The 17,836-nt window shown below is 39.6% G+C and overlaps 1 long non-coding RNA gene across 1 annotated transcript; it reads right to left on the bottom strand.

The window, feature by feature from the left end:
• Positions 1 to 2,136: 2,136 nt before the first annotated feature.
• LOC134570622 (uncharacterized) lies at positions 2,137 to 7,662 on the bottom strand. The gene is made up of 5 exons (XR_010085159.1): positions 7,577 to 7,662; positions 6,657 to 6,692; positions 5,948 to 5,983; positions 3,477 to 3,512; positions 2,137 to 2,363 (listed from the first exon to the last, which is right to left on the bottom strand). It is a non-coding gene; the product is annotated as an uncharacterized LOC134570622 (long non-coding RNA).
• Between the last annotated feature and the right edge of the window lie 10,174 nt (positions 7,663 to 17,836).

The raw sequence follows: 17,836 nt of genomic DNA, 5'->3' as shown, positions 1-17,836 counted from the left end.
AAAACGCAAACATGCTCACAGAGACATACATTCACACACACAAGGATACTCTCTGTTAGACACACTCTCAGGCACATACACAGGTAGACAGTGCATCAATGTGTATATGTGACACTTTTTTGTTAGTGGGGCCTCATGTTTGCGTTTTGCCTAAGGCCTCATAAAGTCTAGAGCCGCCTCTGCATAAAAGGGGTGACACTACTTTGGTTTCTAACTATCGGCCTATATCATTGCTCCCGGTATTGTCAAAAATCTTAGAAAAATGTGTCCATACGCAACTATGTGAGTACTACCAACGATCAAACTATCTGACCCCTGATCAATCGGGCTTTTGCCAGAATCACTCCACTACAACCGCCCTCTTAAAAGTTTGCAATGACATCCAAACTGGCATGGAACAAGGAGACCTAACTGGAGCTATTTTCCTTAACTTTGCAAAGGCCTTTGACACAGTAGACCACGACATTCTACTGCACAAACTCAAAAACTCAGGTATCGGTGATCATTCGCTAAACTGGTTTCGATCGTATGTATCGGAACGCTCGCAATATGTGTCCATTTCTGACAGTGACTCCCTCCCTCTCCCAGTCACGTGTGGTGTTCCCCAAGGTTCCATTCTCGGCCCCCTACTATTTACATTATTTATAAATGATCTGCCTAATGTCTGCAAATCCTCAAATGTACACATGTACGCAGATGACACGGTAATCTATGCGAGCAATTCCGATCTACCGCAGCTTGAGGCTGTGCTCCAAGACCAGTTTACAGAGGTAGAAAAGTGGATCGCAAAAAACAAACTGTTCCTGAACACTGACAAAACTGTCACAATGATCTTTGGAACAGTACCTAAATTACACAAATTACACAATTCCCACCTATCCATCAAAACTATTTCAAATGGCACACTGACCGCAGTCCACTCTTTCAAATACTTGGGTATGATGTTAGACCCCAATCTATCTTTTGGCCTGCACATAGAAAAGCTTGCATCTAAACTTTATCCAAAACTAGGTGCCCTGTACAGAAACAAATCCTGCCTAAGCCCTACAGTAAAGGAAAAGATTGTACAGCAAATGCTGATGCCAATCATTGATTATGGGGATGTAGTATATGCATCTGCATCGCAATCCCACATTAATAAACTCAACACATTGTATAACTCGTTCTGCCGATTTGTGTTACAATGTAGTTACAGGACCCACCATTGTGACATGCTAAAAAAACTAAACTGGCTGTCGCTGGAATCCAGACGCACCATTCAACTTTCCAGCCTTGTGTTTAAGAGCTTTTCGGGGAAACTCCCACCCTACCTGAACACAATGCTTTCCCCGGCTGTTCCCACTTCCTATAACCTCCGATCCAGCACCAACACTTTACTTCAGTCTACCTCAATACAAAAAGAAAGCAGCCCGATCCTCCTTCTCCTACAGAGCACTGCAATTATGGAACGACCTCCCGCACAAATTAAAATCTTCCCTAAGCCTAAAGTCCTTTAAGAGATCCCTCTCTACATACCTCAAAACAGAATGCACCTGTCATGGTTGATTATATATTGCCTACCTGTTCTATGTTAAATTTTGTATTTATTGTGTATTAATATTGTTTTTGTATTTTATTGTACCCTAATTGTAACAATGCAATGATATGTTGACCCAGGACATACTTGAAAACGAGAGAAATGTCAATGTATCTTTCCTGGTAAAATATTTTATAAATAAATAAAATAATGAATTAGCAGAATAATTCTATATATATCCAAATAGCTCTGCACTCCAGCTTTATACATAAGTATATGTTACCCAGTGCTGTATAAATGTCCATAGCATACTGACAATATTGTATTGTCATTGGCAGTAATTCTGTGGATGCAATCGCTTTGATTGATTGTTTTGTTTAAAATATTTTTTTTTCCAATTTTTAAATAACTATAAAATATAACTTACACAATTATATACTGGCTTCTCTAGAAATCAATATTCTGCAAATTATATTCAGAAGGTGTAATATACTTTATTATTTTCAATAGGGAATTTAGTTTATTGATTTCCAATACCCAAATGATTCCGTAATAAAATAAAAAGGGGATTTTGATGCATATATATATATATAAATATATATATATAAAGGGTACGGGGTCAAATGTCTATGTTCCCGAAGTCCTCATATGTTTGGGATATCTGGCCAGCTCCGACTCTTATTCATGTAATATAATCGTGGAACTCCCAATATAAATTAAAGTAAAATTATTGGAGACCTGCCCTGACACCCATTTGTTGGGGAGCCAGGACAGTTCATAAGGAAAGGGAAAGGGGGAGGGTTAATAGAAAAATAGTTGTCCAAGTGTTCTTCAGATTCTCGAGGACCTGGAGAGGGAAAAACAGAGTACAGTTTAATAAAATGTGCCGTTATACCATATCTCAGAAATCAAAGTAATCCCAGGCCACAAACACCATATAGGAAAACCAGTTATTGAAGTGTCTCTGTATAAAGATGAGGTTGGTTTTGCAGGAGGTTTGGTTAAAATACTGAAGCGGAGCAGGGCAGGGCTCCGATAGAATGTGAGGTATTAAAACACTTTGGCAGGATTCCATTTTGAATCCTCTGAATAAGGTGAGGGTGGAGGGTACTGATATAATGCTGTTGTAATAATCTCTGGTATCTACTCTGAATGTGTTGGAGGACTAGCTGCTGCCGATAACATTTCTCTGGCCTCTCTAGTCTCTATGGTGCTGGAGAGGAAGGACCTACCCATCTTTCCTCACTTCCGCGCTCTCTCTTGCTATGCTGCCATATGGTCATTGAGATTTTTAGATGTGTGCCACCTTGACTTCTATATGAGGCTGCTGTGCGAATACAACTTTGCTACATTTCGACAGATAGAATGTGGAAGGATTTTAAAATAATGATAAAAATAAAATAACATGAGTAGAACATGGTGGTTGACAAAGTACTTATAGGATCTTATAGGGTATTGACTTTAGTTAGCCTGAGTATCCTCTGAACCCAATATGGTCCAAACATTTTCCATGGGTTTGTGTCTTTAATAGACTCTGAGGTCAATATCTGTTTGTTACAATCTGTTTAAAAATATATATCCTCTGGTTTACTAGAGCTCCTGTGATTTCAGCCTACACAGAACCTACACCTGAGTTACATCATGGCAGGTACCAGTGTTCCCAAAATTGCTTTACAGCCTGATATATATCTGAAAAGGTTATATGAAAAATATCCAGTCTTTGGAACTATTATCTATAATAGACCAGTAATAAACCCAATAAATAGTGCATTAAAAGCACAAAAAACCCAGGGAGCGTGCGATCAGCACTGAAATCTATCTGAAGAAGATGGACGTTGGACGTGTTTACAAATCAAAGTTTGAAAACGTGTCCTGGAATCTCTGTGCTTCTGTTCTACAGCTTTGAGAACAAAGCCAACTTGGATGCATTAACTTGCAGACACCTGTCTGTGAAACCTACCTGGATACATCCTTGGAGTCTGTTTATTCTTCAGTGCTAGAAAAGATATAAGGAGAAGAAGTCAATTTGCAGCTCCTAAACATTCCTTTCTGCCCCCAGAAACCCACCTCTCCAGAAGATGTCTTGTTTATTGCACAGCTGCGTAGTGGAAGATGGTCAACTATGCATTCACGCCAAGTAGCCAGACACATGTTATGGTCTTCTTACATTTAAAGGGGCTCCATCACCATAACCAAAATATATTTATTTAACAGTTCCAAATAATTTCAAGTGTTTTATCTGTTTTATTAGAACTTTTGACGTGTGCTCTTTGTATGTATATGTAAATCATCTGACACTCAGTCAGTATGGAGGGTTGAGCTGGCAAGGCTCCTGATTAATGTCACACAATGATGTCACTAACTTAATGTCACACAATGATGTCACTAACTTAAACACAACTCGCAATGTGTATTGACAGACAGTTATTGAAGGGAATGCTAGCAGAATGGCTGCTGGAGAACTTGAATTAGTTGCATTAACTTTCATTTAATTTTGTGATTTTCTGTCCAAGTCTTGTTCTACCCCCCATATAACCAAATTGGTAGTGCTTCTGCTTTTTTTTTAATACAATTCTGTAAGGTGATTATAAATGTCACTCTTAAAGGAGCGCTCTCACTGAAAGCAAACACTTCAGCTATACACAAAGATATGGAAGGGCTGCGCCAAATAAGGGTAGATAGTCCAGTAAAGTATTGCCAGGGTGCCAATAGATGGTCTAGGATACTTGATAGAGTTCCTCTGTGGATGCGTCTAGTGTAGACCGTTCCGTATATGTAAATTCAAGAGAGGTAGAGGCGACTAATGGTATAGTAGGAAAGTTTAGGGTGTGATAGGTAATAAAATGTAGAGAACTCACATTCAAGAGAGCTATGGCCAGCTCTGGTGTGGTTTGCGTACAGCGGTATAATCCCCGCTTATGGGATATGTAGGGAGGGGGTCTCCGTCAACACTGTCTGGTAGTCCAGAACTCGGAAAAGAAAGACAGAAAGCGACAATAGTGCTCTAAATTTTGATGTGGTTCAGTGTGCAGATAAGTAGAGGTAAAAAACTCACATATGAGGGAGCTATGGCCAGCTCTGGTGTGGATAGCATACAGCGGTATAATCCCTGCTTATAGGATATGTAGCGGTGATACGTCCGTCAGCACCGTCTGGTGATCCAAGGCTCCAATATAGAAGAATAAAAAGCAGCAATAGTGCTCTCAATTGTGATAGGTTAAGAGAGTAGTAGAGGAAATAAAATAATACTCACAAAGATAGAGCAGAGGTACTGCTCTATGGATAGGCGCTGGTGGTATGATCCCCACCTAGGATTTCTTGGAGTACTGGAACTTTAAAATTGCCAGTGGAAGTAAATGTAACCAGGAGAGGTTAAAATGCCAGGAATAGGTAAAAAAAAACATTTATCCCATTCTGAAGCAGCCAATTATGGTGAAACGCGTTTATGGTTATTAATTCTGTATTTTATTGTGTATTTTAGATCAATAAAAGTTTTTTGGCTACTTTATTGTACCAATCCTCTTTTAATTGCACTCTCTATGCACTTTAAACTTTTTTTTTTTACCTATTCCTGGCATTTTAACCTTTCCTGGTTACTTTTACTTCCACTGGCAATTTTAAAGTTCCAGTACTCCAAGAAATCCTAGGTGGGGATCATACCACCAGCGCCTATCCATAGAGCAGTACCTCTGCTCTATCTTTGTGAGTATTATTTTATTTCCTCTACTACTCTCTTAACCTATCACAATTGAGAGCACTATTGCTGCTTTTTATTCTTCTATATTGGAGCCTTGGATCACCAGACGGTGCTGACGGACGTATCGCCGCTACATATCCTATAAGCTGGGATTATGCCGCTGTACGCTATCCACACCAGAGCTGGTCATAGCTCCCTCAAATGTGAGTTTTTTACCTCTACTTATCTGCACACTGAACCACATGAAAATTGAGAGCGCTATTGTCGCTTTCTGTCTTTCTTTTCCGAGTTCTGGACTACCAGATGGTGTTGACGGAGACCCCCTCCCTACATATCCCATAAGCGGGGATTATACCGCTGTACGCAAACCACACCAAAGCTGGCCATAGCTCTCTTGAATGTGAGTTCTCTACATTTTATTACCTATCACAGCCTGAACTTTCCTACTATACCATTAATCGCCTCTACCTCTCTTGTATTTACATATACGGAACGGTCTACACCAGACGCATCCACAGAGGAACTCTATCAAGTATCCTAGACCATCTATTGGCACCCTAGCAATACTTTACTGGACTATCTACCCTTATTTGGCGCAGCCCTTCCATATCGTTTTATATCTATCCACCGAAGGACCCGAGGGGTTTTCCTTCATTTGGGTTGCTGCCTACCTTGACTAATTTTGTGATTACTAGCGCTGAATTCTTTTTGTGTTTAACTTCAGCTATACAAACCTGAGCATCTCAACATCTTCAATCGAGTTTTCAAGTCTGAAAAAAAAGATATACAAAATGAGAAAAAGAATTTAAAGATGTATCGTAAAACCTTCACTAATTCTCTAATAGCAATGATCAACCCTTGAGTTGTGTGGTTATCTATGAAATAAGAGAATATGGATAAAGTGTCACTAGACTTAAATGGAAATACTAAGTAAAGTGTAAGACTGGGGTTCAAGACAACCCAGATCTAAAAGCTAGAATGTGTGCATATTAGGATACCCCCACCAGCACGATCAGCCAATAAATGTCAACGAAATGTGGCTTAAATTGATATTGGTAATGCATGGTAAATTCTGCATTAGAAATAGTTGACTCTTAGGACTCTCAAATGGAACCAGGAAAGGCTGTCCCCTCTCCCCCTTATTGTTTGCCTTTTCATTGGACTTGCTTCTACACCTTATCCGGGATGAAACCTCTGCTCAGGGCTTTAAGATCTCTCAGGACAGTTACAAACTCGCTCTTATACAGATGATGTTTTACTTAACCCCTGTCCTCTCCCCAACCATTTTCTATGCAATACTTGTGCTATTCCCCCCCCCCCCCCAAAAAAAAAATCTAACCTAATTTTTAGTTTGTATGCTTTAATTATACAATTTTGTTAAGTTAATATAAATCTTCTGAAACGAGTGCTCTCACTAAAAGTAAACACTGCTGCTATACCCACCTGAGCATCTCAACATCTTCTACTGAGTTTTCAATTCTGGGGGAAAATTTAAAATAGGAAATAGAAATTCATTAGGTATCGTAAAATCTTCTTTAATTTTCTAATAGCAATGACCAACCCTCCAGTTGTGTGGTTAGAATATGGATCGTGATTGAAAACCCTTTCCACCTGAAGTCTGTGGATAGTTAATAGAGTGTTAAAGACAAATCTGCACACCATATATATATATACCCCTAATGCACACTCTGAAGCAGGAACGTAAAACTCAGGGTTCTAAACCGATCTTGTGGATGGGTAGAATCCATTGCATTAAAGGACCACTATAGGCACTCAGTTCACTTCAGTGTTCCACAATGTGGAGGCGTACATAAAGAAAAAGAAAAATTAACTAAACATGAAGAATACGAACAGAGCAAAAACTTAAGGCGATCATGGGACCTTAGTGACGGTTTAGTATCTTAAATGAAGATTTAAAAAAAATAAAATAAAAAGAAAAGGGTCGAGCAGGTGGTCACGCCACAGGTAGGTTGGTCAAACTGCACAAAAATAGTTTGATCCAGAACTGAAGGACAGGGCTGCAGTTTACAGCACCATAACCACTACGGCATCGCGTAGTGATGCCGCTGGGACTGATCCTTTAAATAAATAGAACAAACCAGGAGAGTAAGAAAAGGCTCACATGAGAGTAAGAAAGTAGAAAATATAGATATAGATAGATAATATAGTGAAACGAAAACCACACACAGCAAAAGAACCCCAAACAGCCTTGATCACAAGATACAGAATATCGGAAAGAGTTCAGTCACTATTGGAATAAACACAAATAATAATAATCCAAAACCTTTAAAATACTGATACAGTGTTTAAACTCACTCTATTTAAAAAAAAAAAAAAATCTGTAAAATTCTGGTGAAACTTACGAATTGATTTCCATTGACTCAGTTCGACTCGAAGTACTGGAAATGCTATAAGAGACAGAAATAAGTTACAGTTATTATAAAAACTGCGTGTCTAGCAAGTACCTGGCATGCTTCGTCTCATAAGGACACGAAGCTAGCTCTGCACGCCCGCCATGTAACCAGGGCCAGGTAACAAAACATTTTACCCATCCCATCTTAACGAGAAACTCTCACTTTTCAAAAAGTTCCCCCTTCCCTACCCCAGTAAGTTGTGCTGCAGTGTTTACTGGGGTGAGGAGTGCAGTGCATGCAGCTTTATATAACACTTACATGTCCTGGTGCATCGTCCGTGTCCTCGCGCCATCTTCCCCTAAGGCTCGGCACACAGGCATGCTTGCTCAGCCACCATCTTCCACAATGCCGTACAAGCAGGTGACATGTTCTTGCAGAGGCAGACTCAACCCGGGTCAGGGTGAAGCTGGCAGCATGGATTTTGGTGTATTTCTTAATAACCTATTTTTCATCAGGTCACTATCTCAGGGCCAGCGTTTGCAGTCAGACATATATCACGGGATGCGACTGCTATGTACCCATCCACGATCTACACACTGGTGGGGGGGCCCAACGTTTCGGGATGATGAATTGTCTGTCAGAGGCCACTGCAACGTCACGTCATGTGCTGTAACGTCTTCCTTCTGGAGTTTGAAGGTTTCTCGTAGGAGTGCGTACCGTCAGGCCTGGAAACCTTGGAGACTGACCAGGTCCAAAACAAATGCAAACCGAGCTACATGGGGTGAGCTTGGGACGTCTAATTGAGAGACTTAAATGAAGGGATGGGGAAGAAAGGAGGATGTCGGGAGAGGGACATTTCTAAACGAGAGAGATCAATGCATTACTGGTACAAATGCATGTGTGCCTGGGCATGGCTTTCATGTCGACGTACATCTGTATGCGCCCCTTATTGAGCGTGTACGGCATGGGTTAAACCCCCGACAGCCTGGCACAGCATGCATCTCTAAACAATATATACTTTTTTAGAATTAAGACAAAGCATACTAAGTTTAACGTACCTGAGCATCTCTACATCGTCTATATAATCTGTTTTCCTGAAAAAGATACAGAATGGTTAGAAGTTACCCCACTTCCTCCTTGGCTTCCATAGAGCAGTCCGGTTATCTACGTGTACGGTTGAAATAATTGAACTTTGAATAATTAGCACTAAACACACAATGACTTCTCATGATCACTTGCAAGCCCCTCCTCCATCACATGACACAAAGTTATCAAAAAAATAGTTTTTAAGGTAACAGTAAGTATGTAAACATAAAGACAAGAATGACAATTTTGTCCTAAAAAAACAAAGCAGAACATCGATCTATAGTTACAAAAATCATACAGGACACTAATAAGTCTATTGCAAATCTGTAATTAAGGGAGAGCAGTTTGTACAGCCAGGGATCGTCAAGTATATCGGATATTAAACGAGTCTCCATGTACATGGTTTATTTTTTTCTAATCTATGATGACAAGACAAACCAAAGACTAAGTCCATCTACAGTTGTACTCAAAATTATTCAACCCCTATTGAAAATCAGGTTTATTGTCAACGTTTACAGACTTTTAACTGTTTGCAATGAACAAATCATACAAAAGCAATTGAAATAGCTCAACACAACGAATGGTTCAAGCGGTTTCCCCAAATTCAACTTACCCAGCATACTCAACCTAACGTTGCTCTCAGGATGGACAGAACTGAGCTCGATAACGTGGAACTGTAAATTCCACACAATCAATGTGTCTGAGGAGAGGGAGGTATCGCTGGGTATGGTTCTCAAATCACTTCCAAATACTTTGAGACTATTTGCACCATAACCACTACACTGAGCTGTAATAACACAATTAGCTGTAATAATACACTGATCTATAATAATAGACAGTGATGTAATAATACTCTGAGCTATAATAATAGACAGTGCTGTAATAATGTACAGAGCTATAATAATACACAGAGCTGTAATAATACTCTGAGCTATAATAATAGACAGTGTTGTAATAATACACAGAGCTATAATAATACACTGAGCTATAATAATACTCTGAGCTATAATAATAGACAGTGCTGTAATAATACTCTGAGCTATAATAATAGACAATGCTGTAATAATACACAGAGTTTAATAATACACTGAGCTATAATAATACTCTGAGCTATAATAATAGACAGTGCTGTAATAATACTCTGAGCTGTAATAATAGACAGTGCTGTAATAATACACAGAGCTATAATAATACACTGAGCTATAATAATACCCTGAGCTATAATAATAGACAGTTTGGGTAATAATACAATGAGCTGTAATAATACTCTGAGCTATAATAATACACAGAGCTGTAATAATACACTGAGCTATAATAATACACAGAGCTATAATAATACTCTGAGCTATAATAATAGACAATGCTGTAATAATACACAGAGCTATAATAATACACTGAGCTATAATAATACTCTGAGCTATAATAATAAACAGTTTGTGGAATAATACAATGAGCTGTAATAATACACAGAGCTATAATAATAAACTGAGCTATAATAATACACAGAGCTATAATAATACACAGAGCTATAATAATACACAGCTATAATAATAGACAATGCTGTAATAACATAATGAGCTGTAATAACACTGAGCAATGATAATAGTGCTGTAATAATACACTGAGCTATAATAATAGACAGTGCTGTAATAATACTCTGAGTTATAATAATAGACAGTGCTGTAATAATACAATGAGCTGTAATAATACTCCGAGCTATAATAATACACAGAACTGTAATAATACACAGAGCTATAATAATACACTGAGCTATAATAATACACAGAGTTATAATAATACACTGGGCTATAATAATACACAGAGCTATAATAATACACAGAGCTGTAATAATACACAGAGCTATAATAATACACAGAGCTATAATAATACACTGGGCTATAATAATACACAGAGCTATAATAATACACAGAGCTGTAATAATACACAAAGCTATAATAATACACAGCTATAATAATATACAGTGCTGTAATAATACACAGAGTTATTATAATAATAGACAATGCTGTAATGATACTCTGAGCAATAATAATAGTGCTGTAATAACACACTGAGCTATATTAATAGACAGTGCTGTAATAATACTCTGAGTTATAATAATAGACAGTGCTGTAATAATACAATGAGCTGTAATAATACTCCGAGCTATAATAATACACAGAACTGTAATAATACATAGAGCTATAATAAAACACTGAGCTATCATAAAAGACAGTGCTGTAATAATACACTGAGTTATAATAATAGACAGTGGTGTAATAACACAATGAACTGTAATAATAGACAGTATCCATTTAGTGAGTATGTACAGAGTACACAGGGTACAGAGCGAGTTTATCCATTTAGTGAGTATGTATAGTATATAGAATACAGAGTAACTTTATCCAACTAGTCAAATCAAAGAATTTGTTAAAAAAAACAAACCAAGCTATTTCCATCTCCTCAACGTCCGAATATTTCCTGAAAAGACAGAAGAAGTGGCTGTTATTTTGCGGTTATTACACATTATTCTGGATTAGTGATGTGTATTGATAACACTGACTGGCTGTGTGTGCGCATGGAAACCGGAATACACTACAATCATTCACAGTATACTTTTATATCACCCTCTTGATGAGCCTAAACGTCTAGTACATTATTGCAGATATAGACGAGAACTTAAAGAAAAGGGTCACTTTGAGCAATCTAATAACTATGATCATTGTAAATGTTTCTGCAAAAGGTCCCATATCACTGTTTCTTTGTACACACAGTCTTATGAATGTAGAAACTTGTAAACGTTTGTGCACAGATAATTCACATGGAGGGCACCCAGCTACATTCAAACATCTAGAATGTCAGGTCATCTGAGCAGGGACTACCTATGGACTACAACGGAGGACATCAGTCTATAATCGAACATATAGAATGCCACTTCATATGAGCAGGGACTACTTATGGACTACAACAGTGGGCATCAGTCTATAATCGAACATATAGAATATCAGGTCATCTGAGCAGGGACTACCTATGGACTACAACGGAGGGCATTAGTCTATAATCGAACATATAGAATGTCACTTCATCTGAGCAGGGATCAACTATGGACTACAACAGAGGGCATCAGTCTGTAATCGAACATATAGACTGTTAGGTAATCTGAGCAGGGACTACCTATGGACTACAGCACAGGGCATCAGTCTACAATAGAACATCTAGAATGTCTCTTCATCTGAGCAGAGACTACCTATGGACTACAATGGAGGGCATCAGTCTATAATCGAACATCTAGAACGTCAGGTCATCTGAGCAGGGACTACCTATGGACTACAATGGAGGACATCAGTCTATAATCGAACATATAGAATGTCAGGTCATCTGAGCAGGGACTACTTATGGACTACAACAGAGGGCATCAGTCTATAATCGAACATCTAGAACGTCAGGTCATCTGAGCAGGGACTACTTATGGACTACAACAGAGGGCATCAGTCTATAATCGAACATCTAGAACGTCAGGTCATCTGAGCAGGGACTACCTATGGACTACAAATGAGGACATCATTTGAGGACATAATCGAGGACATAATCGAGCATATAGAATGTCAGATAATCTAAGCAGGAACTACCTATGGACTACAGCACAGGGCATCAATCTGTAATCCAACATATAGAATGTCACTTCATCTGAACAGGGACTACTTATGGACTACAACAGAGGGCATCAGTCTATAATCGAACATCTAGAACATCAGGTCATCTGAGCAGGGACTACTTATGGACTACAACAGAGGGCATCAGTCTATAATCGAACATCTAGAACGTCAGGTCATCTGAGCAGGGACTACCTATGGACTACAAAGGAGGACATCAGTCTATAATCGAGCATATAGAATGTCAGGTAATCTAAGCAGGAACTAGCTATGGACTACAGCACAGGGCATCAATCTGTAATCCAACATATAGAATGTCACTTCATCTGAACAGGGACTACTTATGGAGTACAACAGAGGGCATCAGTCTATAATCGAACATCTAGAACGTCAGGTCATCTGAGCAGGGACTACCTATGGACTACAAAGGAGGACATCAGTCTATAATCGAGCATTAAGAATGTCAGGTAATCTAAGCAGGAACTACCTATGAACTACAGCACAGGGCATCAATCTGTAATCCAGCATATAGAATGTCACTTCATCTGAACAGGGACTACTTATGGACTACAACAGAGGGCATCAGTCTATAATCGAACATATAAAATGTCACTTCATCTGAGCAGGTACTACTTATGGACTATAACGGAGGGTGTCAATATATAATCGATCATCTAGAATGTCAGGTCATCTGAGCAGGGACTACCTATGGACTATAACGGAGGGCATCAGTCTATAATTGAACATCTAGAATGTCACTTCATCTGAGCAGGGACTACCTATGGACTACAATAGAGGGCATCAATCTGTAATCGAACATCTAGAATGTCACTTCATCTGAGCAGGAACTACCTGTGGTCTACAATGGAGGGCATCAGTCTATAATCGAACATAAAGAATGTCAGGTAATCTGAGCAGGGACTACTTATGGACTACAACAGAGGACATCAGTCTATAATCAAACACATAATGTCACTTCATCTGAGCAGGGACTACTTATGGACTACAATAGAGGGCATCAATCTGTAATCAAACATCTAGAATGTCACTTCATCTGAGCAGGGACTACCTGTGGTCTACAATGGAGGGCATTAGTCTATAATCGAACATCTAGATCAGGGGTAGGCAACCTACGGCACTAGTGCCATGCACGGCACTCGAGGTGTATTTGCACGGCACTCAAGGCTGCTAGAGCCAAACAGGCTCTGTCCCAGTAAAACTTCAGATATCTGCTAATCCGAAAAGGTGGTGAAGGACAATCCTTAATTTATGCATTGCAGCACGTAGAGGTAGTGATCTCAGATCACTTCCTCCCAGCACTTGTGAATAGGAATCCACACTGTAGTAGAGCAGATTGCAGTTGCTGTTGCAGCTCCTGTCCTTGACATGTACCTGGCTGGCCTGGTCCCTACTGGAAGCCACCCACACTGCTCGATATACACAGAAATGCAGAATAACCCTCCCCTGATACAAATAATACGGACAGCCCACACACAAACATGCACACAATCCGCACAAATGAAACACCACTAACAATCCACATACATGCACACAACCCCACATGCAATACCCCAAACAGCCCCCACACACTACCAAACACACACTGTGACATATCCATCCACACACACAATTCCACAAGCAGCCCCCATACACAGCCCACATTCATATGTATCATACACAATACCATAAACTACTCAGGTAATCCGCACACTAAGGAGGCCCACCGGGTGGCCCATGCACAAAGGACCACCCGGTGGGCTTCTGTCAGCAGGGACCCGGTCGCACGCTGAGGCGCTTTAACAGCGCGAGCGGGCCCCTTGCTTTTCGGCAGCAGGCTGGGAGGAAGTGACGGCCACGCATCACTTCCTCCCACAAAGAGAGGAGCGCGCGGGTAAGAAGAGAAGGCAGATTGGAGGGGGGCTGGTCGAGAGCGCTAGACCCCAACTTTCAACACCTTTAGGCCACCAGCAAGAAAGGTAGGAAACTGGAGGGTGGGTTTTAAAGTGTATGTCTGTCAGTCTGTGTGTGTCAGTATGTTTGTGTGTCAGTATGTCTTTGTGTGTCACTATATCTGTGTGTGTCAGCATGTCTGTATTTCAGTATGTGTCAGTATATCTTTGTGTACGTCAGTATGTGTGTCAGTATGTCTGTGTGTGTGTGTCAGTATGTTTGTATGTCAGCATGTCTGTGTGTGTCAGTATATCTGTGTGTGTGTGCGTCAGTATGTCTGTGTGTGTGTGTGTGTGTATGTGCATACATCTCAGCATTCACACACTAACACTACACACAAATACACCCCTGCATTCAAATTTCAACACTACGTACAAACACATGTCTGTGTTACACATCAAAATTATATGTAAATACACCTCTGCATTCAAAAACCAACACTACACAAATACATGCTTGCAATCACGCCAACACCACATACAAACATATTCCATACAAAAACCTGTTTACATTTAAACACACAAAAAATGCTTAGTGCTAAATACAGACCTGCAAACATGGGTAAATGGTAGAGCCCCAGCTGTCAATGCATTCTGGAGTTGCACGACAGATCCCCACCTTTTAATCACCCGTGCAACAGGGAGACCCCCAAAAATTCTTGCACCTCTCTACTTTAGGTCCGACACTGCGTTGAGGTGGAGGACGTGATTGCATGCCTGGGGAGGGGGGACAGGTTCCAGGGGGCCCCAAGCAAATGCTTTGCCCAGGGTCCAGTCACTATTAAAGACGGCCCTGCATATACGCACAAATACAACGATACAAAGCAATTACAGTAAAAATAACACAAGCAGAATACGGCAGCATACACACCTCGATTAAAAAAAAAAAAAAAAAATAGGACCGGCACGCTACGGGACATCACAATCCTATATCGGCACAGTGCTGCTAAAAGGTTGCCTACCCCTGATCTAGAATGTCAGGTCATCTGAGCAGGGACTACCTGTGGACTACAACGGAGGGCATCAGTCTGTAATCGAACACCTAGAACGTCAGGTTATCTCAGCAGAGCTGTTCTTGTACACTGTAATTTATTTGATGTGGTGAAAAACGATAACGATAATGAATTGCATTGACTTTACTCAGTTGGAGATGTGGTACTATTCTCTAAATTGGGATCTCCTGTGGAGTTTCTAATAGACATTCAATAAATGTGAATGGTCAGCAGTTGCCATGGAATTGCAAATGTAACAGACAAGTGTCATAACATTTTTATTTCTCAGTTGTTTTTATTGTTATTATATTTCAATGATACTTAGTGATTTTTTTAAAAATGATGTACGTGGATTTCTTTGAGAACATTTTACTTTGTATCTGGTGGAGCAACCATGTTGGGTCAGACTCCGCTGTTATCTGACTGGCTGCTGATGTGATTACTCTGTGTGAACCTACAGCAGCAGGTAAGTTAGGTTGAGCAGACCACTTCTTCTCAATGAAGTGACCTGGGTGTCAAGTACCCGTCGGTTTAACATTGCAAGTGAAAACATTGCCATTCTGCAGGAACACAATGCGTTCATTGCAGGGTTTAAATGCCTCTTGTGGCTGTCTAGAGGCAATTTCATAAACATAGCCACGTAAAGCTAGAAAATGGCAATAACTGGGATATCATATCTTAGATACACACAGCTGATCATTCACTGGGTCTCCCCTCTCTTACCTGGCCGCAAACATCTGGGAGAGTGATACCCCAGGCTGTGCAGCAAAGGAGAATGCGCTAGGGTCAGGCATAGGCAACCTTTGGCACTCCAGATGTTTTGGACTACACCTACCATGATGCTTTGCCAGCATTATGGGTGTAAGAGCATTATGGGGGATGTAGTCCACAACATCTGGAGTGCCGAAGGTTGCCTATCCCTGCGCTAGGTACTGCCACTGCCGAGGGCTCTTTGTTGCACCTCTGCATGTGGTGCTGGGCTGCAACCTGTGATTGAGTCACTTTCTCCATATTTACTAACAAGCCTAGTGAAATGTGAGCAACAAGGCCTAGGTTTGAATAACTCCGCAGAGTGTATACTAACAAGCACCTTCACTCAGGACTAGTGAAATGTGAGCAAAGAGGCCATGATTCTAACAAGTGAACAGAGAAATTACATCACAATCAACTCCTGCTGACATCACGCGTTGATGTCATAAGTAACTGTAAATTTTAAACTATCATTTTACAGAAATGTGGAGTAATTTCAGATTCAGCATTTAGTTATAACTTATTATATTCCATGAATGTAAATAGAACATGAATTGTTAGTAGTTTATTTAGTTTATTGTGACACATATTTTAAAGGATTTATAAATTAATAATTTGTTTAAATTTAAATATTAGGTTGTCATGTAGGTTCACGTTTAATTGAATACTACTCTTCCTGAAATTACAATATTTCCCAGAATCCTGAGAAGTTCAATTAAAAACGAAAAGGCAACATTAAATTAATTCCAAAAAAATAAATCAGGATTCATGAACATTGAGTTTCGACTTCTTTAACCCCTTAAGGACCAAACTTCTGGAATAAAAGGGAATCATGACGTGTCACACACGTCATGTGTCCTTAAGGGGTTAAAATAAAAAATAAAAAAAATTAAAAAGATTCATAATTTAGTCATATCTAGATTATCCATGGGAAAGCAGTACTTGTTTATTTCCCCAAATAAAATATTTTTATATCAGACCATGTAACCTCTGTTTAATGTTGTTGATGGAGTTTTTAGATGGTCTTTTGAAGTTCCTTTATCTCTATATGTAGGTCATGATCAGGACTTTATTTATTTTACAATCTGGCCTGTTGGTATTTGCCGTATTATTGTGTTTTATGCATTTGCTATTTTTGTTTGAGATTTTTATTTTTATTTTAGCCAACAATAATATTGTGATTATTTACGCTTTCTTTGCGTATCACTTTATATTGGTGGATTTGTTTGTTTAATGACACAGATCTCGTTCTTGATTTATGAGAAATATTAATTTCAGGATATGTTATAGGAGATACACACAGCTGGTCATCTCTTACCTGGACGCAAACAACTGGGAGAGTGATACCCCAGGCTGTGCAGCAAGGGGGAATCCGCTAGGTACTGCCACTGGCGAGGGTTCTTTGTTCCACCTCTGCAAGTGGTGCTGAGCTGCAACCTGTGTTTGAGTCAATTTCTCCATATTTACTAACTAACAAGCGCCTTCTCACAAACTTGGTGAAATGTGAGCAACCTGGGTTCTAACTGAGCAGAGTGTATACTAACAAGTGCCTTCACTCAACTCTAGTGAATTGTGAGCAAAGAGGCCTGGATTCTAACAGCTTAGCAGAGAAGTGACATCATAGTAAACTCATGCTGACATCACACAGTGATGTCATAAGTAACTGTACATTTGAAACCATAATTTTCCAGCAGTTCTATGTGCAGTAATTTCAGATTCAGGATTTAGTTATTGTGAAGAAATCACTCTCTATGTATAATATTTCTTCCATATTCATTCAGTAGATCTAACTACCGAACAAAGACCACCCCCCCGGCTCATTAAACCTCAAAAAATGCTTCA

This window comes from Pelobates fuscus, chromosome 8 (genome assembly GCF_036172605.1).
Source record: "Pelobates fuscus isolate aPelFus1 chromosome 8, aPelFus1.pri, whole genome shotgun sequence".
Lineage (NCBI taxonomy): Eukaryota > Metazoa > Chordata > Amphibia > Anura > Pelobatidae > Pelobates > Pelobates fuscus.
The sequence above is the reverse complement of the archived record's forward strand: the minus strand, read 5'-3'. Positions and strand labels throughout refer to the sequence as shown.